At 47.8% G+C, this 10799-nt stretch overlaps 1 protein-coding gene across 1 annotated transcript in view; it reads right to left on the reverse strand.

Annotated features, from left to right (window-relative positions):
* lingo3a (leucine rich repeat and Ig domain containing 3a) overlaps positions 1-10257 on the reverse strand; it is a 30041-nt gene extending 19784 nt beyond the window's left edge. The window contains exon 1 of the mRNA XM_076039506.1: positions 9756-10257. The gene's annotated coding sequence lies outside the window, so the exon portion shown is untranslated. The remainder of the gene's footprint in view (positions 1-9755) is intronic.
* Positions 10258-10799: the final 542 nt, after the last annotated feature.

Consider the following 10799-nt stretch of genomic DNA (forward strand, 5'->3'; position numbering starts at 1 on the left):
GATATCCGGCCAAAGAGAAAAGAAGGCAGACGGGGTTCTGACGGCGCGCCGGCTGACTGTCTGCACAGATTAATGCAATCTCTGATGAGTCTCCCGTCAATGCTTTCATAGATTTTTGTGCCACTAATTAAAAACCAAAGAACTTGGAGAACGCAAGAAATGCGGCACTAAACAGGGGATGCGACACTTCTGTGCAGAGAGATTCTGTCAGGAGGGCAACAAACTGAGGCACACACACACACACACACACACGTACAGAACTCAGACAAGTGCATCCACAGATTGAGATCTAGGCCGACAATCAGAACTTTCTGCTCCTCGGTCGCGGCATCGCACCTTCCCAGTGCCGCGATTGGACGGAGCAGGCGGAGCCCCTCCCCTGGCAGGTCATCACCATGACAGCGATTGGGCCCCTGCGACGGCCCAGTCGGTTGAACAGAATCAGATCATTGACGTGAGTCCGCTCAAAGTGAAAAGATTCTCAGTACAATTCTGCATCACACTCCTCTGACGGGCAAAACCGAAGCTGTGTGTTCCCGAGACGCACAAAAATGCGAGAGAGTTAGACGAAAGTGTCGAGTCGCTTTCCATGACACCCATCTGTCACAGTTATATATGAACACAAACAGTTGGAGACGCTCTCGTCGGAGCCAAACTGAAATCTCTCTTTCAAGCCTTCATGTTGCTCTTAACAAGAGTGGGATGAAGAGTAAAGCCTCGCACCCTCAAAACGTCTTGTCCCTTCTTTTAGTGGCTTTGCAAGGAGACAAAGTGAAACGCACACACACGGACACACACAAAAATACATATATCAGAAAATCTGATTTTATATCGCAAAACCATAATCGGCCTCGTGAAACTGCCCGACTTGTGGGGAAATGAAATTTCGGGCCCAACATCATTTACATATTTTACACAACTGCAACGCGTCCAGAGCGAAGAGGCTTTTCTCATCAGGCTGAAAGGTCGCTTGAAAATTGCAAAAAAAAAAAAAAAAGATCAGATTAACATCTCCCATAATGAAGTAACGTGTAACACTTTTTGTCAGCGGGCAGATGGTCTTAGCGCCTCGCGGCTACACGCTGAACAGCACTAATGAACCCAGTCAGGAGACGGCGACGGGACACTGCTGACCTCGGGGCGACCTCCTCCGTCTTATCAAGACGTGCAGCGGCCGAGGATGAAAACCTAATCCCTCTAGTGATCAGAATCTGAAATGATGAAGCAAATAATCCCCGGCGCATATTCAGCGGGTCGCAGCCGACCCGGACTGCTTTGTGTCGGCCTGTCAGCTGGTGTCAGGGAGGGCGGAGATAACGGCAAGCAACAGTGGTCGGAACATTGTGAGCAAATCGAAGGGACGGAGGGAGAGATTTCCGTGTTGTTGTTCTTGGACAGAATCAGGACAGATGGGCTACCAGGCAAACTGGAAGCTACAGCAATGACAAAGACTTCTGCTGTAAAACTGAGAAAGATTTTTCGTGCGCTCAACTTCGATATGACGAGGAGCTAGCTTGCGTTTGTTATGCAGGAGCTCTACCAAAGGGAGACACTTTTGTAGAGTTAAAGGGCCCCTTAATGTGTCATTTCACTATGAGGATTCAGTAACATCTATGTTTAACAAGTAATTTACCAACAACACCATGCTTTGTTTCCTAAAACCTTTAAGAAATATTTAAATTCCAAATGAAAATTACCATTCAAAATGTATTTTCCTAAATATTTTGATGTCAAAAGGGCCCATAGCATAGATCAAAGCATTCTGGACTCGGGAAACAAAAGTCAGAAAGTGAACTGAACCGTGTACATGCCTATCACACTTAAACACACCAATCGATCAAACGATTTGTGACAAGAGGTTTTAAATTAGCCACATTCGCTAGCCACTCTGCGCTGCAGCGTTAAGCTAAACTCTGGCCGAGGCCAGCTGAGAGTGAAACAAAACAATGCTGTCCGGCAAGAAAAGCCTGCAGTTCCATTTCTTTTGTTTGCCATCCTCTTTATGTGAAAATGCCATCCAGTGGAGATAAAACTGCCACGGCTGCAGCACCCACGCTAATCTCTTTAGCTGCAGCCATTGTTTGCCACTCAATACCAGCTTCTTCGCCTTGCTGCTCTGCTTCTTCTCCTCTGCCTTTTATGAAGCGACTTGGTCTCCGTGTCAAATCCGGACCGCTCGCATTCCCCCCAACTTCATTTCAAGTGACAGAACCGAGCAGCTAAAATATGTGAAGTTCAAAAGTGCAAACAGTAGCAACAGAAACAAACTAAAGCAAAAGCACCACCAGCATCTTTGATTAACCTCTGACTGAGGAAGCATTTTGACCAAGTGGGTGTCTGTTTGTGTTTCAGGCTTGTGGTTTAATAGGAAAAACAAATATTTCAGGGACATTTAGAGTGAATCCTTACAGTGCGCTGACCATTTCCACAAGACAAAACACAAACGTCGAACAGATGTGCACACGTCTTTAATACACAAATAAATGCATCATCATCATCATCATCATCATCATTGCGTGAGCTCCAGAGCTCAGCTGTTTCGAACACACCGTTCACTCACTGTGGATAACAGGAGCCCTCCAAAGAATGATTAATTAATCCAGTGATTAATCCGCTTGCTCTTCACGTTGAGTTAAGTGCATCTGACCCACAAAATAGGCAGGAAGTTCTCACCGGGGTCGGGATCAGGACTGAGGAGACTAAGTGGATGGGTTGGGGGGTGGGGTTGGGGGGGGTCTTACTCTGATCGTTAAGCATTTAAAAATCAATTAGACGACAGCGTGTACATGATGAATGTTCGCAGATGTGCGCCGCTACAGGCAAGAAAGCATAATTAGCTGCCGTGGTTCAGTCACAGAATATTTCATGGCAGTGACGCAGCCTATCATGTGTCAACCTTAATATTACAATTTAATAAAATTGAAGAGACCTGATTGCGGAGAAATTTCCAGCGTCCGCCCCGAGGAGCGACGGCGGGGGGGAGATGTGTGCAGCAGCTCCACCCGACACGCGGGACACAGCTGGTTTCCGCAGAGCCGTTTGAGGCGCAGCAAGCCGCGTGGAGCCGGCACAGCTGCTGCGACAAATGTGATTAACTGTCGAGCAGAGAGGACTGACAACGGGCACAAAAACTTGAAAACTCACCTCTCCGCCGTTTGAGTTTTACATAAATACCTGGATCACAACAGCAATTTAGGGACGCACGCTGGCAGCGTTGAAACAAGTCGGGCAAAAATGTGAAATGCGGGTTTAGGGACAAACGTGCAGATGCTGGTTGGAGGTGACGTGTAGGTCATATCTTCCAGATACGGTGCTTTTATTATCAGAGAACGCCACGCGGTTTGGTTTCCAACGCTGCACCGGTGAAGACGATGCTGGATGCTGCAGGGGTGACCTGCGCCGATAGACTGCATGCAGATGTACTGCAGTACGGCTGCCCTTTACTCCAGATATGAGTCTCCTGTACATTGCAGTTCACCGCATAATCAGATACTGATGCCACGTAATGCTGCAAAGGCCTGTCATCAGGATCCTCTTGGGTCTGAGACCCAACCAAAGGACTTAACTTCTGGAAAAAAGTACCATTTTGAAAAAAAATGCAGTTTTAGACGATGAGGGTTTTCAATGGCTTCATTTTGAAAAGTTCTGATTACACAGAGAATTACTGAAATGTACTTAAGTATTAAATTCTGCAGTGTAAACGTAAAGGAAAACACTAGAGAATCCGATATGATTCTAAAAACAATGTGTCTCTTTCCTGTCAGTGAAATAAGAAAGAAATTTGTCTTTCAGTTTGCTAAAACTGGAAGTCAACCCTTAGTGATGTCACAAAGAGCACTGAAACCATTTCGGCCTTAGTGATGTTGCACCCCACAGAGATCTTGGAGTTGCCTTGTTGTAATCTCTCCCCAAAAATGTGGAACCTCCAACATAGCATCAGTTTTAGCAGGAAGCTAAAACCGAGCAGTAAACAGAGGGCTAAATACTAAATACACAGTATTTTGTGTTACGGCTAAACACCCTTATCCCTCCTTGCACACTGAATTCCAATAAAGACACAAACGTTTTTCTCTGCATGCACAAAGTGAAGCTGCACCTCTTAAAAAGCTGTATCACAGAAGCGTTCACAGCCGAAACACAAATGAAAAAAAAAAGAGGAACATGAGCAGGAGACGCAGCTCCACACTGGTGTTTAATTTGCCTACAAACATGCCCACTGGGTGTAAGCCTCAAAGCAACATGAGCAATTCTCTGCATTCACGCACGCACTTCAAGCAATTTGTTCCTCGTCGTTTGCTTCTTCTTCTTTTTTTCCAACACGGACAGCGCTCTAAATTACCCTTTCCAATTAAAGCGACGTAGAGCAGGGACAGCTGCGCAGGTAAATACTTTTCTGAGTGCAGTATTGATGTATGAGTGTTTTCATTAATGATTTTTTTTTTTTTTTTTTTGAGTAAGCAGAAACACTGCTTGCAGTAATTAAAAAAGTTCCCTGGCACATAATAATGTTTGTGGTCCAGCTTACAGAGGACAGAGGGAACTATTCAGGGGGAACTAATGAAAGAATGGAAATTTTTGGTTGCACAATAAATATTTTCCAACAGTTCAGGCAAAACCCAGGAGGACAGATGTTTTGCTTACAGTCATTTTGATTTAATATTTAGTATAGTGACGTCATGGCTCATGTTGTTTATCCTGTTGAACCCTTTAAGAGTCAGACGCAACATGCATTTGAAGGTCCAGTGAGTACAGGTCACTGGCATCTAGTGGTGAAAAAGCATACTGCAGAAACTCTAATACCTATGTATAGCATTATGCCCATAACCTTATAAGCTGCTAAGTCTTGTAGCATACGGCTATCAAATGCTAATTTGCTAGAGACTTGCAGGCTAAATGACCAATCCTGCAGCGATCAGGTGATTACAGCAAGACTTCGCAATCATTTGAATCTATTCATCTGAAGAAAGGCCAAGAACAAACTGTTGTTCCTGCTCCTCCAATGTCCCACTTGATCCCTCCTCTTCCCCTAACCAGCTGTGATGTCATCATCTAAATTAAAAACATTGACCCTCAACAGATGAACCGTCGACAGAGAGATGGTGGAACAATATGGCCGCCTCCTTAAAAGTGTCCCTTCTCTTTATGGGACTACAAAACTTTATTCTTAGAAAATAAAAGCTCAGCAGTTATTTATTATGAGTAAATTTATATAAGTAAAATATATGAGTGTGTCCGCTGTGCAGTTTTATGTAAGAACAGAACACTTTAATTTAATGGATGGCACCTTTAAGTTTGAAGCCCAAACCAAAAAAAAAAAGAAATCAACTCCACTCCAAATCTCCACAGAGCCTCAAATGTGATTTACATTTGAAGGGGTTGCCTCTGGCAGCGAAGCTAAACATATCAGACCAACGCATTCTAAAGTAGATGTCAACCAAAAAAAGTAAACAGTTGGAGTCTCTAAAATCTATTATTCATGATCTCTTGGATGCTTCATTGTTTTTGCACGTGACACTTATGAACAAAACATTTTCTCTGCACCGTGCAGCAGTTTCAACTCGCTCGTCTGACACAAACAAGCCCAGAGTGCGGACGACTGATTCACTGTCTGCAGGTTGAAGGGAGGAATTGAACAGAAACAGTCAAAATCACTTTTTCAGACATTACTCAGCGGCGGTGCATTATGCTTTAGCTTCCTGAGTTTAATGCGATCCGCAGGGGCGGCTTGCCTCTCTGGAGCGCACGCAGGGATCTTAAAACTCCATTTTCTCGCAGCAACCGGTGCGGCGCCAATGGTCGATCCATACTGGGGTGGGCATATTGTTATATGGCTGGCAGGACGCCTGGCAGAGGCAACAGAAATGCATTAAGTGAAATGAGCCGGAGAGACCGACAAGTGCATCAAATCCGCAAATAGCTCCCACTTCAGCGCATGATTCAGCTGCCGGGTGCTTTGTTTGCCGAAGACATTCAGCTTCGGAAATAACAGCAGAGGCTCTAATTGCTGATTTACTGGCCAAGACCAAAAAAAAAACAAAAAACATCGAAATGTCAAAATGTGACTTTTCCCCAAAGTGCACTGGTCAATTCAAAGCCCCCGAATTTCCCCTCTGAGCGTGGAAGCGCTGCCCACCTCCACTCAATAGGTTCCTTGGCTTCCCTCTCAGTGCTTATGTAACGCAGCCGCTGCTGCCACCGCCGTCGTCTCATCACACATTCTTTCATCCGGCGAAAAACATGAAATATGCAGCATTCAAAGGACGAGGCAAAGGAAAAAAAATCTCCCCCCCGCTCGTCTTTCCATCTACTTAGTGCCCGAGTGTGTCTCAGCCACTCAGCCGCAGCTCCGGTCTGGACCCAACTCGCCCCACAAACGCCAAGGAGGGCCAATCAGCAGGTTAAAAGGGCCGCTCCGGTGCTGGTGCTGGGGTTCTACACAGGGTTGGGTGGGGGCAGCGAGGAACATCAGTGACACATTCAGAAGACAAGCGGAGGTAAGTTCTCCGCCTCACCATCAGCGGCAAACTTCAAATCCGAGGAAGCTAATGTAGTTCTAAATTACAGACCGAAATAGACCGTGGGACTCTGAGTGCATCATTACATCATCAAAGACGGTGAAGATGTAGTGACGACTCCCACAGCGGAGCAACATGAATTACTCAACAGTGATGCCAGTCTTTGGCCTCGCCTAATAAAACAAAACAAAAATAATGCAATCATTTAAACTCTATAGTCACAATTGGTTTCATTACGGTCTAAATAAATGACTTTGTGATGACAAACTATGGTGTGACACTATGCTGCCTTTGAAATTTATTAGAAACCAGCTCTGCCTCCAGTATAATTAAATTCGGCCTCTTCTTTGAGCCTGAGGACACAGACGTCTGAATTTTGCTTCACATCCTACAAAAAGGAAAAAAAAAAAATCCACAGACTGAATAATATATAAAATGGTTTCACTTTGAGCGAAATTCACTTTGACAATGTTTTTCTCCTCCAGATACCGGAAAGGCCCAACTCAACTCAACTCAACAGCACACACGAGGCGTCTGCCAAAACACAAAGCTCTGGAAATCTGGAAAGAGGTAACTCTCTATGGACAGCACAGCACAGCACAGCTAGGTGTTGGTTCCATCCATCCGCTGAGCCTTGTTGCCAATTCGTTCTTTTACTCTCCAATAATCTTTATTCACTGTGCAACAAATGGCCCCAGTTCTTCTTCTTCTTCTTCTTCTTCTTCTTCTTCTTCTTCTTCTTCTTCTTCTTCTTCTTCTTCTTCTTCTGTTCCTCAGTAATGAGGCACTCCTCCTTTGCTCCACTTAAACTTCTATTAATTTATTCAAACTTGCTTTTTTAAACCTCTGCAGGATCGGGTGTCTTCATAACTTCCCAGCCCTGCGCTTGTTAAAGTATGCGTATCTCTGGCACCGCGCTCTGCTAGCGGCCCCGCCGGAGTTCCTGCCTGGGCTATAAAAACATCAGACTGAGGAATCTGGAAGCGTGACGATCGGTGACATCTGTTACCCCCCGACCACCTCCCTCCACACCATCCCATGAGTGAATTATGACTGGATCGGAATCCGATATATCCGCGCGAGGACACAAGCGGCGACGTCTCCTGAGGGAAGCGATGATGTTTGTGAACAAACCCATCAGCCTCGATGCTCTTTTGGCTCGCCGCCGCCGCCACTCATGAGGATCTCAAACAGCGTTACGAGCGCTGAGCTAGTGGACGGACGGACGGATGGACGGACGGATGGACGGCCCACGCGGAGCCGCGTGATCCCTTCAGCGTGACAGCCGACCCCCTCGGCGTGCCGGCAGGTATCTGACGGCCGCTCACAGGTGCACTCTGCTACTTTTTTCATTCTCCCGACGTCTAAATCCTCCCTCGACCGTCTCGTCTGGCTGACAGCTGACGCGTCGCCTCTCTCTCCCACTCAGCTTCATAAATTTGCGTGAAAAAAAAAAAAAGCTAGCTCGGCTAACGTCAGCGTCGAGCGCGGCTGACAGCTTTACGCGCGGCGGAGCGGATCGGAACGAGGGGGTAAGTGTTAGTAGTAATGGACAGGGCCCGGCGGCTGAACGGCGCCCTCCGAGGGCCACGTCCACTTGTCAGCGTTGGGCCATTTCATTACTGACACATCAATCCTGCGAAGCGGGAGGCTGAAGTGGCACCTTGGGTACCATTTAGTCCTGTTGCATAATTGCGCTCGCTCCAGCGCCGGGTCGGCGTCCAGAGTTTTTGCTTTGTTCTCTCAGCAGCATCGCAGGACTTCATACGTCCACCAAAGAGACGGACGCGGTCACTCAGAATTCACGTAGATCAAGAGCTCCAGGCTCCAGAGTGTTGCAATAAGGCGACCTGGAAGTCAACGTGTTCGCTGCCGCTTCCATCACTTTTCGCCTCATGAATCTGCTGCAATCAACCAGACGTGGCCATTGCTTCATTTTTTGATTTTTTTTCTAACACTTCCCCAACCATGCCAGAAAATTTTGGCCTTATCGCAGGCGTTCCATCCTCCCTTTAAACCTTGTTTGCATGCACTTGTGTCCTTCATCCCTTCCGCTTCACTGCTCTGATTTGCGCGACCGACCCCGCAGTTGGACGCCGATGTCGGACGTCTCTGGCCAACGTCAACAGTGTGGGATTCAGTGGCTGGAGGGCAACTCAACGGAAACACACTCAACTAGGCTGATTGCTGCTAAACATTTCACAGAGTCGCAGACAGACGTGCAGACTTTTAAAAAAAATGAAAGACCCAACATTCACCGGGTTGTGCACCTCGAGCGTCTGTGCTGCTAGTTGAACAAAAGAAGAAGAAGAACAAAATGACTCCAGTCCACTTGCAAGTGGACCAGTGGCAGAATCACACTAATTCAGAACCGTAGGGGGGCGGGGATGAATCCCTGTTGTTTTAAGTGCTGCCAGGGACATTTGTTGCACGTCTCTCCCCATCGCTCTCATCCTCCCCCGGTCCCTTCCTCCCTCTCCTCCTCCCCCGTGGGCTGCCGTGCACACTCACTCGCACACAGCGACGCGCCGAAGAACAGACAAGAATATGATTCAACGCTGCTCTTGGAAGACAAAGGCGCTGTCGTGCAATCCCATTTAGAATTTGCAGCTTTGAATTTGCAAAAAAGAAAAAGAAAAAAAGAGGCAATGAGCAGAAATGGATTCCGCTGTGACGGGGGATCCTGGAAGCGTGCTGAGGCTGAGGGGGAGTGGGAGGGTCGCGCGAGTGTCAGCCCCGGCGACAGGCGCTGAGCCCCCTTCACACTGGGACGACTGCAGGGATCGATCAAAAGGCTGCCGTCCCGGCTGTCCAGCAGCAGCCGCCACGCAAGAGGGAGAGCCGCAACCAAAAGAAACACAATCGAACGCCGCGCGCCCACACACACAACAGCAACAACAACAACACAGAGGGATCGGCCACGCTCCTGTGGACACACACACACCCACACACTGTCCGTGCACACTATGTGGAGGAGCCAAACAGGAGATGCGGCCAGCGTGGGTGATGCTGAGTGAGTGCGATCGATTCACCGGAGCATCGTCGTGGATCACCGGGTGAATCCCATCACATCATCTGCCATCGCGAGCCAGGGGGGGAGGTTGGTAGGGGGCAGTGTATTAAAAAGATAATGTGCACGATCCCTCTTCTGCTGGAGTGTGTGTGTGTGTGTGTGTGTGTGTGTGTGTGTGTGTGTGTGTGTGTGTGTGTGTGTGTGTGTGTGGCTGGAAGTTGGCTCACCCAGGACTGGAACTTGCACAGCGTCCCTTCCACATTTGCCAGCCTCGCCGCCGCTCTAATCACTGCTGCTCCAGCTCGGTCTGTGCAGGATGATGTTGCTCCTCAGACGTCCTCACACGCGGAGCTCCCACCTCCTCCTCCTCCTCCTCCTCCTCTTCTTCCTCCTTCTTCTCCTTCCCCTGTTCTTCCTCCAGAAGCAGCAACAGCAGGTGGACTACAACGCATTCATTCACCTCCTCCTCTCCTCTTCTCTCCTCTCTGCTGGGTTGCGTTGTGTTATCGCCTCCTACAGGGAGTCTCGCCGCTCCTCTTCGCCTGCTCCTGCTCCTGCTCCTCCTGCTCCTCCTCCTCCCCCTCCCGCTCTGTGCGGTGCTGTGCGGGCAGTAGCAGCGGCAGCGGCAGCGTCCTCCTGAGGGCTCCAAGCTCCGCGTCTCGGAGAGGCGCTGATGTTTGCGGGACTGACGGTGCGCTGCTTTCTGGACTGCACGAGTGCCCTGGCATTTGTGTGTGTGTGTGTGTGTGTGTGTGTGTGTGTGTGTGTGTAAGAGGACTCGGCTGCTGCTCATTGGGGCTCATCTGCGCTGCTCTCTCTCTCTCTCTCTCTCTCTCTCTCTCTCTCTCTCTCTCTCTCTATCTATGCTTGGGTTGTGCTGCATTCAAGTCCTGCGGGGAAAACTGGAATAGGAGTAGTCTGCTTAAAAATTCATCTCTGTACAGGTTCACGTGGTAGCAGGTATGTAGTGTGTGTGTGTGTGTGTGTGTGTGTGTGTGTGTGTGTGTGTGTGTGTGTGTGTGTGTGTGTGTGTGTCACTTAATAAATAAATAAAAATATATGAACATAATATTATTGACATTTTGCAGATATCCGATAAGCCGATATTGCCCAAACGCTTAATTTCCAATTCCGATAACAATCGATACTAATATAAGCCAGCATTTTAGGTCACATCACAGATCTCTTGTTGTGGAATTAACACATTACCTACTTTTATTGTGGTGCCTATCTAGATGCAGTCCACAAATTGGCATTGTCTGTAGAAAGTA

The sequence above is a fragment of the Nelusetta ayraudi genome, unplaced genomic scaffold, assembly GCF_046127955.1.
Source record: "Nelusetta ayraudi isolate G7.1 ecotype Tasmania unplaced genomic scaffold, CSIRO-AGI_Nayr_v1 ptg000059l, whole genome shotgun sequence".
NCBI classification, from domain to species: Eukaryota; Metazoa; Chordata; class Actinopteri; order Tetraodontiformes; family Monacanthidae; genus Nelusetta; species Nelusetta ayraudi.